Source organism: Oncorhynchus tshawytscha, linkage group LG08, assembly GCF_018296145.1.
Source record: "Oncorhynchus tshawytscha isolate Ot180627B linkage group LG08, Otsh_v2.0, whole genome shotgun sequence".
NCBI classification, from domain to species: domain Eukaryota; kingdom Metazoa; phylum Chordata; class Actinopteri; order Salmoniformes; family Salmonidae; genus Oncorhynchus; species Oncorhynchus tshawytscha.
The window spans coordinates 51,783,887-51,801,294 of NC_056436.1; the positions used below are offsets into that span (position 1 = coordinate 51,783,887).

General features: G+C 41.5%; 1 long non-coding RNA gene across 2 annotated transcripts; it reads right to left on the reverse strand.

Moving 5' to 3' along the window:
- Nucleotides 1-710: 710 nt before the first annotated feature.
- On the reverse strand, nt 711-5,771 carry LOC112256341. Of its 2 annotated transcripts, none has more exons than XR_002954390.1 (3): nt 5,494-5,771; nt 2,688-2,804; nt 711-2,587 (listed from the first exon to the last, which is right to left on the reverse strand). It is a non-coding gene; the product is annotated as an uncharacterized LOC112256341 (long non-coding RNA). The 2 variants fall into 2 exon arrangements; XR_002954391.2 differs by lacking the exon at nt 5,494-5,771 and adding an exon at nt 2,950-4,329.
- Nucleotides 5,772-17,408: the final 11,637 nt, after the last annotated feature.

Below are 17,408 nucleotides of genomic sequence, written 5' to 3' on the forward strand. Positions count from 1 at the left end.
TGAATTTTACAAGCACTTCAAATGTAGTATGTGTTTTGTGTAGTTTTAACTTGGTGTGATGTTTTGATAACTTTGCAATTCTCTCTTGGACAAGGTGAGTTTTATCAATATATTCACCTCAATTTACTCTGACATTTTTATTAGCAACAGAGAGAACCTCAGCAAGACAAAAAATCCTGCAGGAAGTTCCTGCACTTCATCTTTACCCGACGTTGTCAGCTATCATTCACCAGCACGATCAGAGAGAGACCTGTGCCCAATCCATGATGAATCCATGTGCTGTATTGAAATTACTTGAATTAAGTGTTGAACTTCTTCATCCCCTTTCTGTGTCTTCGCTAGCCACTGACTACACTTTAGCTAGCTAGTTGGCAGAGCAGTAGATCAATAAATCAGCCTAGATAGTTTTTTGTACAGTATATCGACTTTGGTGTCTATTTAAGACCTTATAGCATTTTTCAAGGATGAGCATAAGAACATTAAAAGGGGAGAAGACCACTAAATGTGGACAAGTGCAGCTATTGTGAGGTGCAATTTACTGGTTTGGTCAGGGCCAGCTTGAGGGATAAAGTTTATCCTGTGTCGGGGAGTGTATCTAAGTTAAGTTTGAGCATATTAGCAATACAATGTGTTCTATACAGCTGTCAACGTTCTACAAGGAAAGAGCCACTTAATAAACTATATAATCATTAACCAGATTACCCCGGATACCAGACTTAGGTGAGTGATAACTCAGTTCTAGAATGTTGTCATTGAGAATTAATCTAAAAATCTATTGACATTCAGAATTGACTTTGTTTAGAAATCGAGCCTGTATTGTACTTGCATTACCAGAGACAAATCTTCAAAGGCACATTATTTATTTACAGTCTTGATTTATAGGATCCTTCCCACTTTATGATTTACATGTCAAGTGATAAAATCCCAAGTTATTAATTACACATTTATGGGAAAACTGCACTTGTCCTCGAAAATTACAGTTTATGAAATATTATACACCTTCTAATGTCATCAATCAAATCAAACTTTATTTATATAGCACATTTCTTATAACAAATGATTTAAGGTGTTCAAAGTCATGCATTGAAAGACGTGGCACTTAACATCCTTCCTCTTGGCAGGTGTCTATAGGTGACCAGGGGATTCTCTCTACCCCATGCGAATGCCTCTGTGGAGCTCGTAAGTGTAGCCATATAGCCTAAGCCAGCCGTGCCCAACTAGGTGCAATTAGTGGCGGACCTGTACCCGGCCGAAGACTGCAACCCTCTGTCCAGGGGATCCCACAGAGGACGATCTTCAGTGGCTAAGGAACCGTCTCCAGGGCAAGTTCAATGGAATGGCATATCTCCATGAACCTGAGCCAGATCAACCGCTACCCTTTCTGTCATCCCTGTGTGTACCGGACATTGTTTAGAAGCAAGGGAACCTGGGGCTTGCAGGCATCCTGGCTGGCATGGCGCTGTCGGTGGAGCAGCAGGAGGCTTTACGGCAGCGCACCAACCCCAGCGCACCAAGTTGGACAGCGCACCAACCCCAACTGGCACACCATGAGGAGAGGGAGGTTGACGGCCAGCAGTTATGGAGCAGTGGTTATGGCCAAGCCCGTTACTCTGTTGCTGCCAAAAAGGGTCCTCCGATCACAGTCATTGGTTGAATTGTTGTCTGTAAAGTGGGGCATAGATATCAAAGACGAGGGCATTAAAAATGGCTACAGGGATGGATCTGCAGGAGTCAAGGCTTTGGGTCATGGAGTCTGGGATCCTGGGTGCCTCACCGGATGGCCTGGTGGGTACCACAGCAGTGGTGGAGGTCAAGTGTCCCTATGGTGCAAGGGATCTTACCACTGAAGAGGCAGTGAAGTCAAAGGATTTCTATATCAAGGAGGTAGGATCTTGCCACCTCTGTAAAGACCATTCTTACTGGTACCAGGTCCAAGTTCAGATCCTCATCACTGGAAGGGACACCTACTTCTTTGTTGTGTGGACCACCAAAGCCTCCGTCATCATCCCCATCCAGCATGACAACCTCTGACAGACTCATATTCCAAAAATATTCCACACAGTTCATACAAACACACTAGGCTCCCATAATAGGTTATATTACATACAAATACATTTGTGGTTAACATTATCATGGGCACAGTGGGAATTTATACATGTGATGTTCAAATTATTTTTTAACCCAGTGTCTTGATGAAGGCCCCAGTCATCCCTGCCTGTACCTGACATTGTTGAAAAACAAGTGAACAATGAATAAAGATCATACACAAACAAAAGGTTCCTAGAATAGGTTCTATTATATTCAAGTTTTGCTCACAGCAGCCAACTAAAGTAATATAGTTAAGTTCAATCACAGGCTGGTCTGAATGCATCTCCTCCGTTTCATTCAGTAGTAAAACAGTTGACATTGCATTTTATCATGGGCACAGTGGGAAAATATTTCTGTGATGTTTAAATTAGGTCTTACCCCCAGAGGGAGTGAGTGAGAGAGTACATCACTTCCAGCAGATCTCCTTGCTGAGGATGGCGTTGATCATGCACTGCTTCTCGTGGGGTGAGCTTGATGTTCTGCATGTCACGCCTCATGTCTAAAACATGGGGGAAAATGGGACATGAAGTCAACATTTCGATGCATCTACAAATTCAATGTTTTACACAATATTGCGTCACATTTGATGAGTTACTGACCTGTCCGTCCACATGCTCGATCTGCTGTAGTCTCCACAACTAGACGCTCGCGCTCGGATCACAACTGGTACAAGATATCCATGCACCGGATTGTCTGAGGGATACACTCCTGTTGGACTGGAAAACGGAGGCATTTGGTCAGTGTTAGGTATTTTTCAATGCTGTATCCCCATCTTTATCTGGACAGAAAACACATTGTCCAGGGTGTGTTTGTGTTATGATAAATAATGTGACATGGTCCCTTAACACCCAATTGTCACACCTCATTGTTTGTTCTTGTTTCCCAATCGACAGTCTGGATCTTCCTCTTCTGCCATGGGGGATGAGCTACCTTTTTTCTGGTAAATACTGGGCCATTTATCTTTCCCAACAGAAAATGGCAGCTGCAGACCAGTGTGTTGTCACTGGGTTTCCAGTTCGCCCATCTGAAAGTAGCTAGCTAAAAGAATTACTAAAATGGTAACATCTATATTAAAATACCATAACCTACAGACTTGACTATAGTAACGGTAAAATAGACTGGGTTTTGATCTAGCTGCACATCTAAAATCCTACTATGTGGATGGAACATTTCTGCTGGGATGGAGGAATTATTTGGAATGCTCAACTAGATGATCAGGACAGTCTAGGGTACTATTTGCCTGAAGATGTGAAGTATTGCTATGAGCTATAAGACTGTACGTCTGATTCTAATTCTCAAGAGGAAAGTTAAATCCCTCAGCCGTGAGGTCACTGAGGACCAACAGTAGTAGGGGGATCATCTGGACTGAGATGCAGGGATGGAACATAAGGATTTGGGGTAATGGCCAGCAGACCATGATTTCTACTAGCATGTAGGTCTTATATCTGTGGCATGCGATGTTTGTAAAGGCAAAATTTCACTGCTGTGTCAGGCTAGTTTGGCACATTGTCCACTAGCCCAGTCTGAAAAGTACTAGCCTCGGGCTAGCTTAATTTTCATCCCTGACTCCACAGGCCATTTGATCAGTCATGTCCAACAGATGCAGTAATGGAACAAAACCGTTTGTGTTATGTATGGGAAAACATTGAGCCCACACGTCCTTTGTGAGCTAGCTGGCCAGATAGTTAACGTTAGCTCACCGTTCGTGTAGTCACACTTTTGACATGCTAGCTAATGTTAGCCCACCAGGATATTTAGTGAAAGTTTAACTAGCTAGTTACGTTAGCTCATCGTTCGTGGAGTCAGACTTTTCCCCAGACCCCAGTGGTGGTGACATGCTAACTAGTCCACCAGGGCAGGGATATTTAATGTTTTCTCTAACATGTCATCCATCGCCTGTTGGGAAAGTCAGACTACACGACAGTGAGATACGGTGCAACATTAGCTAGTTAACTTTAGCTAATGTAGCCAACTAGGCAACCAAGGTGCCTAACCAGCTAGCCCATCAGGCAATATATAGCTGGATATATCCTTGCTTTGGTGGGCTAGCATGTCACCACGTGAAAAAGTATGACTACATAAACTGTGAGCTAAAGTTAACTAGCTGGCTAGTTCACGAAGGACTTGTCAATAATAAGAGGAAGGCGCAGCAGCGCCTCTTCAACCTCAGGAGGCTGAAGAAATTCGGCTTGTCACCAAAAGCACTCACAAACTTCTACAGATGCACAATCGAGAGCATCCTGGCGGGCTGTATCACCGCCTGGTATGGCAACTGCACCGCCCTCAACCGTAAGGCTCTCCAGAGGGTAGTGAGGTCTGCACAACGCATCACCGGGGGCAAACTACCTGCCCTCCAGGACACCTACACCACCCGATGCTACAGGAAGGCCATAAAGATCATCAAGGACATCAACCACCCGAGCCACTGCCTGTTCACCCCGCTGCCATCCAGAAGGCGAGGTCAGTACAGGTGCATCAAAGCTGGGACCGAGAGACTGAAAAACAGCTTCTATCTCAAGGCCATCAGACTGTTAAACAGCCACCACTAACATTGAGTGGCTACTGCCAACACACTGTCAATGACACTGACTCTACTCCAGCCACTTTAATCATGGGAATTGATGGGAAATGATGTAAATATATCACTAGCCACTTTAAACAATGCTACCTTATATAATGTTACTTACCCTACATTGTTCATCTCATATGCATACGTTGATACTGTACTCTATATCATCGACTGCATCCTTATGTAATACATGTATCACTAGCCACTTTAACTATGCCACTTGGTTTACATACTTATCTCATATGTATATACTGTACTCGATATCATCTACTGTATCTTGCCTATGCTGCTCTGTACCATCACTCATTCATATATCCTTATGTACATATTCTTTATCCCCTTACACTGTGTATGACAGTAGTTTTTTTTTTTGGAATTGTTAGTTAGATTACTTGCTCGTTATTACTGCATTGTCGGAACTAGAAGCACAAGCATTTCGCTACACTCGCATTAACATCTGCTAACCATGTGTATGTGACAAATAAAATTTGATTTGATTTGAGGTCACAACAGTCATTATGCTAGCCTATGCTGTTTTTTTTGGGTTTTTTTTACTTATGAGGAACATGCTTTGCACACGTAACTACAGTCCGTGGTTATCTAGCAAATATTTAGGGATGCACCGACATGACATTTTCGGCCGATACCGATATCTGATATTTTCCTTGCCAAAATAAACAGATACCGATAACCGCTATTAAAATGTTTAGGGCCTTTAAGCATTCTAGTACAGTTAAATAGTTTAAACACACACTGACCAAAAGGTTATTTTGTTGGTATTTACGTATGTCCCCATCACCAGTAAAACATAATCAAAACCTATTTCTTTCACTTACTTGCTGTGCTGTTTCGTTGTTCATTTGTTCAGTCATTTCAATCTCAACCAGGATTTGATCATACATGTCAAGCAGTGAAGTTTCAGCTCTCTGTCCATGGTCTCTTCTGTCGTGGGTCCTCTTCAGTGCGCACTGTCACGGTGTACGTTTCCATATTGTTCAGCTGTGTCAAACATTTCAGGTAACCCTGTTTCTTGTCTGCATCAAAGTAGCGGCCCTTGTATCTAGCATCGAGCATGGCGGCGACACAGCAAAGAATGCCACCGAATCACTTGTTCACTTGTTCACTTGTTCCGAATCACTCCTCCTCCCAGTTAGGGGGAGTGATGAGCTCTACAGCAGAGTCTCACAACTCAATCGCTGGTTGAAAACTGTTTTCTGCCCCTCCCAAAAGATAGAATTTGTAGATAATTGGCCCTCTTTCTGGGACTCACCCACAAACAGGACCAAGCCTGACCTGCTGAGGAGTGACGGACTCCATCCTAGCTGGAGGGGTGCTCTCATCTTATCTACCAACATAGACAGGGCTCTAACTCCTCTAGCTCCACAATGAAATAGGGTGCAGGCCAGGCAGCAGGCTGTTAGCCAGCCTGCCAGCATAGTGGAGTCTGCCACTAGCACAGTCAGTGTAGTCAGCTCAGCTATCACCATTGAGACCGTGTCTGTGCCTCGACCTAGGTTGGGCAAAACTAAACATGGCGGTGTTCGCCTTAGCAATCTCACTAGGATAAAGACCACCTCCATTCCTGTCATTACTGAAAGAGATCATGATACCTCACATCTCAAAATAGGGCTACTTAATGTTAGATCCCTTACTTCAAAGGCAATTATAGTCAATGAACTAATCACTGATCATAATCTTGATGTGATTGGCCTGACTGAAACATGGCTTAAGCCTGATGAATTTACTGTTTTAAATGAGGCCTCACCTCCTGGCTACACTAGTGACCATATCCCCCGTGCATCCCGCAAAGGCGGAGGGGTTGCTAACATTTACGATAGCAAATTTCAATTTACAAAAAAAAAAAAATGACGTTTTCGTCTTTTGAGCTTCTAGTCATGAAATCTATGCAGCCTACTCAATCACTTTTTATAGCTACTGTTTACAGGCCTCCTGGGCCATATACAGCGTTTCTCACTGAGTTCCCTGAATTCCTATCGGACCTTGTAGTCATAGCAGATAATATTCTAATCTTTGGTGACTTTAATATTCACATGGAAAAGTCCACAGACCCACTCCAAAAGGCTTTCGGAGCCATCATCGACTCAGTGGGTTTTGTCCAACATGTCTCTGGACCCACTCACTGTCACAGTCATACGCTGGACCTAGTTTTGTCCCATGGAATAAATGTGGTGGATCTTAATGTTTTTCCTCATAATCCTGGACTATCGGACCACCATTTTATTACGTTTGCAATTGCAACAAATAATCTGCTCAGACCCCAACCAAGGAACATCAAAAGTCGTGCTATGAATTCACAGACAACACAAAGATTCCTTGATGCCCTTCCAGACTCCCTCTGCCTACCCAAGGACGCCAGAGGACAAAAATCAGTTAACCACCTAACTGAGGATCTCAATTTAACCTTGCGCAATACCCTAGATGCAGTTGCACCCCTAAAAACTAAAAAAAATTCTCATAAGAAACTAGCTCCCTGGTACACAGAAAATACCCGAGCTCTGAAGCAAGCTTCAGAAAATTGGAACGGAAATGGCGCCACACCAAACTGGAAGTCTTCCGACTAGCTTGGAAAGACAGTACCGTGCAGTACCGAAGAGCCCTTACTGCTGCTCGATCATCCTATTTTTCTAACTTAATTGAGGAAAATAAGAACAATCCGAAATTCCTTTTTGATACTGTCGCAAAGCTAACTAAAAAGCAGCATTCCCCAAGAGAGGATGACTTTCACTTTAGCAGTGATAAATTCATGAACTTCTTTGAGGAAAAGATTATGATTATTAGAAAGCAAATTACGGACTCCTCTTTAAACCTGCGTATTCCTCCAAACCTCAGTTGTCCTGAGTCTGCACAACTCTGCCAGGACCTAGGATCAAGAGAGACGCTCAAGTGTTTTAGTACTATATCTCTTGACACAATGATGAAAATAATCATGGCCTCTAAACCTTCAAGCTGCATACTGGACCCTATTCCAACTAAACTACTGAAAGAGCTGCTTCCTGTGCTTGGCCCTCCTATGTTGAACATAATAAACGGCTCTCTATCCACTGGATGTGTACCAAACTCACTAAAAGTGGCAGTAATAAAGCCTCTCTTGAAAAAGCCAAACCTTGACCCAGAAAATACAAAAAACTATCCGCCTATATCGAATCTTCCATTCCTCTCAAAAATTTTAGAGAAGGCTGTTGCTCAGCAACTCACTGCCTTCCTGAAGACAAACAATGTATACGAAATGCTTCAGTCTGGTTTTAGACCCCATCATAGCACTGAGACGGCACTTGTGAAGGTGGTAAATGACATTTTAATGGCATCGGACCGAGCTCTGCATCTGTCCTCGTGCTCCTAGACCTTAGTGCCGCTTTTGATACCATCGATCACCACATTCTTTTGGAGAGATTGGAAACCCAAATTGGTCTACACGGACATGTTCTGGCCTGGTTTAGATCTTATCTGTCGGAAAGATATCAGTTTGTCTCTGTGAATGGTTTGTCCTCTGACAAATCAACTGTAAATTTCGGTGTTCCTCAAGGTTCCGTTTTAGGACCACTATTGTTCTCACTATATATTTTACCTCTTGGGGATGTTATTCGAAAACATAATGTAAACTTTCACTGCTATGCGGATGACACACAGCTGTACATTTCAATGAAACATGGTGAAGCCCCAAAATTGCCCTCGCTAGAAGCATGTGTTTCAGACATAAGGAAGTGGATGGCTGCAAACTTTCTACTATTAAACTCGGACAAAACAGAGATGCTTGTTCTAGGTCCCAAGAAACAAAGAGATCTTCTGTTGAATCTGACAATTAATCTTAATGGTTGTACAGTCGTCTCAAATAAAACTGTGAAGGACCTCGGCGTTACTCTGGACCCTGATCTCTCTTTTGAAGAACATATCAAGACCATTTCAAGGACATCTTTTTTCCATCTACGTAACATTGCAAAAATCAGAAACTTTCTGTCCAAAAATGATGCAGAAAAATTAATCCATGCTTTTGTCACTTCTAGGTTAGACTACTGCAATGCTCTATTTTCCGGCTACCCGGATAAAGCACTAAATAAACTTCAGTTAGTGCTAAATACGGCTGCTAGAATCCTGACTAGAACCAAAAAATTTGATCATATTACTCCAGTGCTAGCCTCTCTACACTGGCTTCCTGTCAAAGCAAGGGCTGATTTCAAGGTTTTACTGCTAACCTACAAAGCATTACATGGGCTTGCTCCTACCTATCTCTCTGATTTGGTCCTGCCGTACATACCTACACGTACGCTACGGTCACAAGACGCAGGCCTCCTAATTGTCCCTAGAATTTCTAAGCAAACAGCTGGAGGCAGGGCTTTCTCCTATAGAGCTCCATTTTTATGGAACGGTCTGCCTACCCATGTCAGAGACGCAAACTCGGTCTCAACCTTTAAGTCTTTACTGAAGACTCATCTCTTCAGTGGGTCATATGATTGAGTGTAGTCTGGCCCAGGAGTGGGAAGGTGAACGGAAAGGCTCTGGAGCAACGAACCACCCTTGCTGTCTCTGCCTGGCCGGTTCCCCTCTTTCCACTGTGATTCTCTGCCTCTAACCCTATTACGGGGGCTGGGTCACTGGCTTACTGGGGCTCTATCTTGCCGTCCCTGGAGGGGTGCGTCACCTGAGTGGGTTGATTCACTGTTGTGGTCATCCTGTCTGGGTTGGCGCCCCCCCCTTGGGTTGTGCCGTGGTGGAGATCTTTGTGGGCTATACTCAGCCTTGTCTCAGGATGGTAAGTTGGTGGTTGAAGATATCCCTCTAGTGGTGTGGGGGCTGTGCTTTGGCAAAGTGGGTGGGGTTATATCCTTCCTGTTTGGCCCTGTCCGGGGGTGTCCTCGGATGGGGCCACAGTGTCTCCTGACCCCTCCTGTCTCAGCCTCCAGTATTTATGCTGCAGTAGTTTATGTGTCGGGGGGCTGGGGTCAGTTTGTTTATCTGGAGTACTTCTCCTGTCCTATTCGGTGTCCTGTGTGAATCTAAGTGTGCGTTCTCTAATTCTCTCCTTCTCTCTTTCTTTCTCTCTCTCGGAGGACCTGAGCCCTAGGACCTGAGCTCCAGGACTACCTGACATGATGACTCCTTGCTGTCCCCAGTCCACCTGGCCATGCTGCTGTTCCAGTTTCAACTGACCTGAGCCCTAGGACCATGCCCCAGGACTACCTGACATGATGACTCCTTGCTGTCCCCAGTCCACCTGGCCATGCTGCTGCTCCAGTTTCAACTTCCACCTGACTGTGCTGCTGCTCCAGTTTCAACTGTTCTGCCTTATTATTATTCGACCATGCTGGTCATTTATGAACATTTGAACATCTTGGCCATGTTCTGTTATAATCTCCACCCGGCACAGCCAGAAGAGGACTGGCCACCCCACATAGCCTGGTTCCTCTCTAGGTTTCTTCCTAGGTTTTGGCCTTTCTAGGGAGTTTTTCCTAGCCACCGTGCTTCTACACCTGCATTGCTTGCTGTTTGGGGTTTTAGGCTGGGTTTCTGTACAGCACTTTGAGATATCAGCTGATGTACGAAGGGCTATATAAATAAATTTGATTTGATGATTTGATTTGATTCACAGCCTCTAGTCGAGTACTTTTGCAAGTTTTAACCCCACGGTCTGTTTTGACAGTTTTATTGAGCAGGTCTTTCAAGCGCCATGACAGAGGATATCACGTCTGCTGCAGACGCAGTTGATGAGCTTATTTCTCAAGTCAGTTGTTCGAATGGAGCTAGGAGTGTGTTCATGTTTCAAACATGTTCTCAAATGCCATTGAAATGGCAGAAGCGGTATGAGAACCAGCACATTCTTGAGCATGCAATACGGCTTTCCTCATTACGAAATCCTTGTCGACCCACTGTGCTGTCAGAGCTCATTGGGCTGACATCGCTGGTTCAAATGTCAGTCGTGAAGCTAATAGCAGTGACGCCCATATCAAGTAGCTAATTAATGTGAGTTTCAACAATACTGTGTAACTCCGGTAGTGCAACATCTGAAAAATAGCGCCTACTTGGTAGTATGTACCGGGGCTCGAGGTGCTTGACCAGTCGAAAGCCAACATCATCCACGACAGAACGGTTGATTGTCAAGCTCAATGAATACCATTATCTTGGCATTAATGGATTTCGCCTTTGAGTTGTCTCGCTGAAATGTTTTTCCTCTTTCAAATGACTGCTCGACTTGAACTTGTTTAGTTGTTGGAAGTATGTGTTTAGTTTTTTTCTGCTTTTGTCCTGAGTATTCGCTGAACATCTGGGGATGATGCATTTTCAAATGAGTAATTAGGTATGTGGTATTGAATGATTTCACTTTCTCCCCTCCTCAGGAAATAATAGGAGCACAAACGTTGCATATGGCCTTTTTTTTTATCTTCGTTTGAAACTTCTAAATAGATCCCCACAGCAGAAATTGTGGTTAGGAATGCTGTGTTGCATGTATAGCGTCAGCTTTGACATCAGTTTTGCGCACAGTGTTAAACTAGACATTGGGCCGATGTTGCCATTTTTAGATAATGTCGGCCGATTCTGATATGCTTACCATTGTGCATCCCAACTCATTTTCATGAGTTTCTAGCTAACCACAAATATTTGATCTAACCAAAATGGCTTGTTAGTGTAATAGGTTGAAAAATTGTCACACAAAATAGACACCCCCTAATTTGAAAAAACAAAAAACAAATTGTATGTATCTTAATAAACTTTGGGCCAGTAACCGAAAGGTTGCTGGATTGAATCCCCGAGCTGACTATGTAAAAATGTGTCATTCTGCCCCTGAACAAGGCAGTGAACCCAATGTACCCCGGTAGGCCGTCATTGTAAATAAGAATTTGTTCTTAAGTGACTTGCCTAGTTAAATAAAGGTTTAAAAAAACTATTTTCTACACGCTTTAGCAGTATTTAGCCCATCAGTCCAATAGATGGCGCTGTTTCATTGTGGCAGTGAGGAAAGCAACAAGTTCTGACCAAGCGCACATAATTTCCTTAAAAGTGCCAGAACTGTAAAGACTAACTTTTGTGCCCGTTTCTTATTATCACTACAGGTATGTAACAGCCCATTTGAACTTTCTAATACCGAAAGAACATCATAACATGCTGGATGACAAACCAGTAAAGGGATTATCATGTTTGGTGAATGTTGTATGTGTTCATTTTGTATCAAACTGAGTGGTTGAAGAACGTGACAGAATTAATGAGTGTATGTTAGCTTTTATGCTAGCTGTGGTGCAAACTATTTTACAAGTCACATAGAGACGTTGGTTTTCTGAGTAAATGTACATGATTTCCTAATAGTAATTTTGCAAATAATCAATTTATTTGAGGTTTCTGAGTTGGTTTTACGTGTTATTAGTCTTCTGTAAAATTGTGCTCCCTGCCTGTGTCAACGGACTTTAGTATAGGCAGTGCGGGTGCGAGAGAGAGAGTTAATGTCATGGTTGCACCACTGTTTTGAAGCTGAATGTAATGCTTATCTGTTTTCTGCATGTGTAGCAATATTCAGACACGTCAGTTGTTTATCTTTATCCATAAGTGTTTCGATTGTGAATGAGGGAATGTAGGTACATTGCATTTGTTTCAAGTTAATGTGTGCACTTGTATGTGGATGAATGTTTTGTCATCACTTATCAATCCACAGTGGTGTAAAAAGTACCCAATTGTCATACTTGAGTAAAAGTAAAGAAAGATATGTTAATAGAAGATGATTCAAGTGAAAGTCACCCATTAAAATTGAATTATTTGGTTGTAAATATACTTCACTATCAAAAGAAAAAGTATAAATCATTAAACATTTTATAAAGCAAACCAGGCGTCACCTTTTTCATAGTTAAAAAAATGTATTTACAGATAGCCAGGGGGACACTCCAACACTCTGACATAATTTACAAACACAGCATGTGTTTAGTGAGTCCGCCAGATCAGAGGCCGTAGGGATGACCTTAGATGATCTCTTGATAAGTGTTTGAATTAGATAACCAGACAAGCATTCTGAAGTGTCTTAACACTTAGTACTTATTTATGTAATAAGAAAGACTCTGAATACAAGCAATTGAACTGGAGCTTCACATTTACTCAAACTAGTTAGTACCAGAATAACATAGAACAACACTGCGCATGACCAAGGGTGCTCCATTCTTAAAGGGGACATCAGTAATTAACAGAACATAACACATTCAAAATGCAACTAGTACTTTTGGATGTCAGGGAAAATGTATGGAGTAAGTTTTCAAAAATATAAATAGTAAAGATACCCCCAAAAAACGACCTTAAGTAAAAAATACTTCAATGTACTACTTAAGTACATTACACCACTGTCAATCAATTTAAATTTAATTGATAACCAAATATTTGAAATGAGAGAATTTAATTTTAAAAATCATATTAGAGAATAAAGAATGTGTCAAAAATCACTTCAGAGGCCACCTTCAAAGTCAGTCTGAGGCCGGTAACATTAGAAGCTAGCAAACAGGACTTACTTGCCTTATCACACAGCTCCAGCGACATCTCTCGCTTACAGAGATCAGAAAACGATCAAATGGAGAAATGTGGAGGTTTTTCCCTACCCTGCGTCTTGAAGAATGACATCAAAGCTTGTGACAGGATGTGTAGTTCTGTATGATAGCCACATTGGCAGCTAATTTCATTTTTGGTGGGTACAGGCGAATATATTGATAAAGGTTACCTTCTCCAAGAGAGATTTCCGCAGTTATCAAAACGTCATGCCAAAGAAAGCCTACACAAACCAGCCATATATGAAGTAGTTCTAAAATCCACTACGGAAAAATGAATGGTGGAAAAACGATTGGAACCATTTCCGAATTTTACTGCTAGGTCTTATGACTATTACTCATACTATGGTACTCAATTGACCCAGAGCCATGTACAGTATTTTATATATTGACTCATAATGCAGGTTTCAATGTTTTTACTCATCTAGAAACATTTTTTTATACACATTGAAAAGGATAATATGACAAGAATGATATAAAATATTACATTGCTCACGTTACATCTAGAAAGCAAACAAATCATGCATAGTTTTTTATTTCCAAGCTTGATGCTATGTAAAGCTTTACAATTTTTGGGGGCCAATATCATACTGTAATACTGTAATATATGGCATTTACGTAACAGGTGTTTTTATCCAAAGTGACAACAGGGAGTCCACACATTTTTGTATGGGACCGCAGAGTGGTAATTTGACACTAGCGATCCACCACTCTGTTGTTGCTAGTGCCATGCTCTTACTAATTAAGCCACACAGGACGACTACAATACATGATTACAATACAGGTGGAAGGTGTATGATCGCCACCCACTTGAGCGTACCACCCTCCCAAGGCCTTGGATGAGGTATGCAATGACATCAATCCAGACCTGTCAAGCTTGGATTCATCATGCCAAAAGGTTTTCCCCAGGTGAATGAACAACCAACAGCCAAATGCTCAAGACAGATTTGATGCAAACTAGTGCCCGCTAAACATTGTTTCCTTCATTCATTTCATTTGTTTCTAGTACACCTATGATATCATATTTGAACAATACATTTATTTTTTGCATCAATAATTATGAAATATGTCTTCAATGATCACGACTTTGATTACACATGGGATTTTCACATTTTTATGGGTCAATTTTGACGTGTAGTGCAAGTGTATTGCCTAATGTGAAAACAGTTTAATGTACTGTCATTTACAGTACTGTAGCATATTACATTCAAATTGCAATTTTGAAACATGTATCTTGCATTTTTTGCTATTGGATTAACTGGTTGTTAAAATAACTAAAATTGAGAAGATATCATTATGTTGTGTTTTGGTAATTAACCCAAATATCTCTAACTGTCGCCCGTGCGTGAGTTAGTTTTTTTCATGCGCGTGAGGTCAGAATGATCTCATTGTTCCAAAATGTTACCTGCGCTGCCCTCAAACCAAGGCATGCTGCCTGCTAATTATCTATAGGCTGTTTCGATTTCAAATGATTTTCTAGCAAGTTTTATTTTCTTAACAACAGTTTGAATTGAGGTGTGTTCCGCCTCCTTGTTATGTCACATGAAGAAGCCCATTTCACTGTTGTGGACAATTTTATATTTGAGGCTTTACTCAGCTGGACAAACTTCTCTCTTCAAGAGCCCAAGCACTTCCTTTGTGTTTCCCAGATCAAGTATGAAGACATCGTGCATATCTAGTCAGAACAGTCCTTGCACAAATATTTTCCCCCGGCACATTATCTGACTGGCGCCAGCATTGCCTTCATAGTTGTTTTCCTTACAAATTGAACTTCGGAACGCACACATGTCCAATCAAAGTAAGGGGCTTATTTTCTGTATATCGTTTCTGCTGTAGCACACCGTATGTATGTATGTATGGATCTTAATGTATTTACGGTTTTATTCACGTTTTAAAGTTCTGGTGACAAATTATGCATTCCGATTCTTGCATAGATTGTAATGGATACACATGATGTGTGTAAAATACTTTTTTGAATGTTGTACTGATTACGATGAGCTAATGCTAAGCTATGTGTGGCGCCATGTTTGTTGACATTATACAATGCATTCTGTCAGACCAAAGATGTTATAACGAGAGAGTTCGCTCAACTGACTTATGGTGCTTTCAAATTCGGAGGTCTAGAAAGAGGCTTCACTTCCAAGTTGGAGCGTTCAAAACAATTTTTCCCATTTGGAGAGTCGTCCCCCCCACATCAGATTGTAACTTTGGTATTTCAGGGTTGGCAGCTCAGAGACCCTCCCTTTCCAGTTTAAAAAATATATATTTAACGTATAAACTCTTGTGTTTGTCCCCCATTTGTTGATAAATCCCCTATCATAGGTAGGCCGTCATTATAAATAAGAATTTGTTCTTAACTGATTTGCCTAGTTAAATAAAATAAATAGTAATATTTCCTGCAACATATCACCCCATGATACCGTCCCACATGTTTTAACCCCAATGGATTTAAACCCCCCTACAAATGAAATGAACCCCCCCTAAAGGGCCACTTTATTAATGGGAATTGATGGGAAATGATGTCAAATATATCACTAGCCACTTTAAACAATGCTACCTAATATAATGTTTACATACCCTACATTATTCATCTCATATGTATACGTATATACTGTACTCTATATCATCTACTGCATCTTACGTAATACATGTATCACTAGCCACTTTATCTATGCCACTTTGTTTACATACTCATCTCATATGTATATACTGCACTCAATACCATCTACTGTATCTTGCCTATGCTGCTCTGTACCATCACTCATTCATATATCTTTATGTACATATTCTTTATCCCCTTACACTTGTGTCTATAAGGTAGTAGTTTTGGAATTGTTAGCTAGATTACTTGTTGGTTATTACTGCATTGTCGGAACTAGAAGCACAAGCATTTCACTACACTCGCATTAACATCTGCTAACCATGTGTGTGTGACAAATAAAATTTGATTTGATTTGAACTGGCTCTCATGAGGTCCGCCACAGGAAAAGAAGACCCAGAGTTACCTATGCTGTAGAGGATAAGTTCATAGTTACCAGCCTCAGAAATTGCAGCCCAAATAACTGCTTCACAGAGTTCAAGTAACAGACACATCTCAACATCAACTGTTCAGAGGAGACAGCGTGAAATCAGGCCTTCATGGTCGAATTGCTGCAAATAAACCACCACTAAAGGACACCAATAAGAATATGAGACTTGCTTGGGCCAAGAAACATGAGCAATGGACATTAGACCATTGTAAATCTGTCCTTTGGTCTGATGAGTCCAGATTTGAGATTTTTGGTTCCAGATGCCATGTCTTTGTGAGACACAGAGTAGGTGAACGGATGATCCCTGCATGTGTGGTTCCCAACGTGAAGCATGGAGGAGTAGTTGTGGAGGAGGACTTGTGATGGTGCTTTGCTGGTGATACTGCCTGTGATTTATTTAGAATTCAAGACAGACTTAACCAACATGGCTACCACAGCATTCTGCAGCGATACGCCATCCAATCTAGTTCGCGCTTAGTGGGAATATCATTTGTTTTTCAACAGAACAATGACCCAACACACCTCCAGGCTGTGTTTAGGTTATTTGACCAAGGAGAGTGATGGAGTGCAGCTTCAGATGACCTGGCATCCACAATCACCTGACCTCAACCCAATTGAGATGGTTTGGGATGAGTTGGACCGCAGAGTGAAGGAAAAGCAGCCAACAAGTGCTCCACATATGTGGGAACTCGTTCAGAACTGTTGGAAAAGCATTCCAGGTGAAGCTGGTTGAGAGAATGCTAAGAGTGTGCAAAGCTGTCATCAAGGCAAAAGGTGGCTACTTTGAAGAATCTCAAATATAAAATATATATTTATTTGTTTAACACTTTTTTGCTTACTACATGATTCCACATTTCTACAATGTAGAAAATATAACATTAAAAAGTACTGGTACTGTACTTGTGAAAATAGCACCAAAGAGTAACAAAAAAAAGTTATTTTTGCTATCATGTCATGTAGTTCATGAAAATACATCCTCAGCAAAAATCAAACAATATGTCTGCAAAATAATATCCACAAAATCAATACATCAGAAATATTTTAAGACCACTCAACACTGGCATCAGTTGATTTTATTACATATAATTACTACAAATAAAATATCGAATGATAACACACATATTGTAAAGTGTGGGAGAGACAGTGAAAATATTACGATAGCTCATCCTTCCTTACAAAGGATGAATGACACAG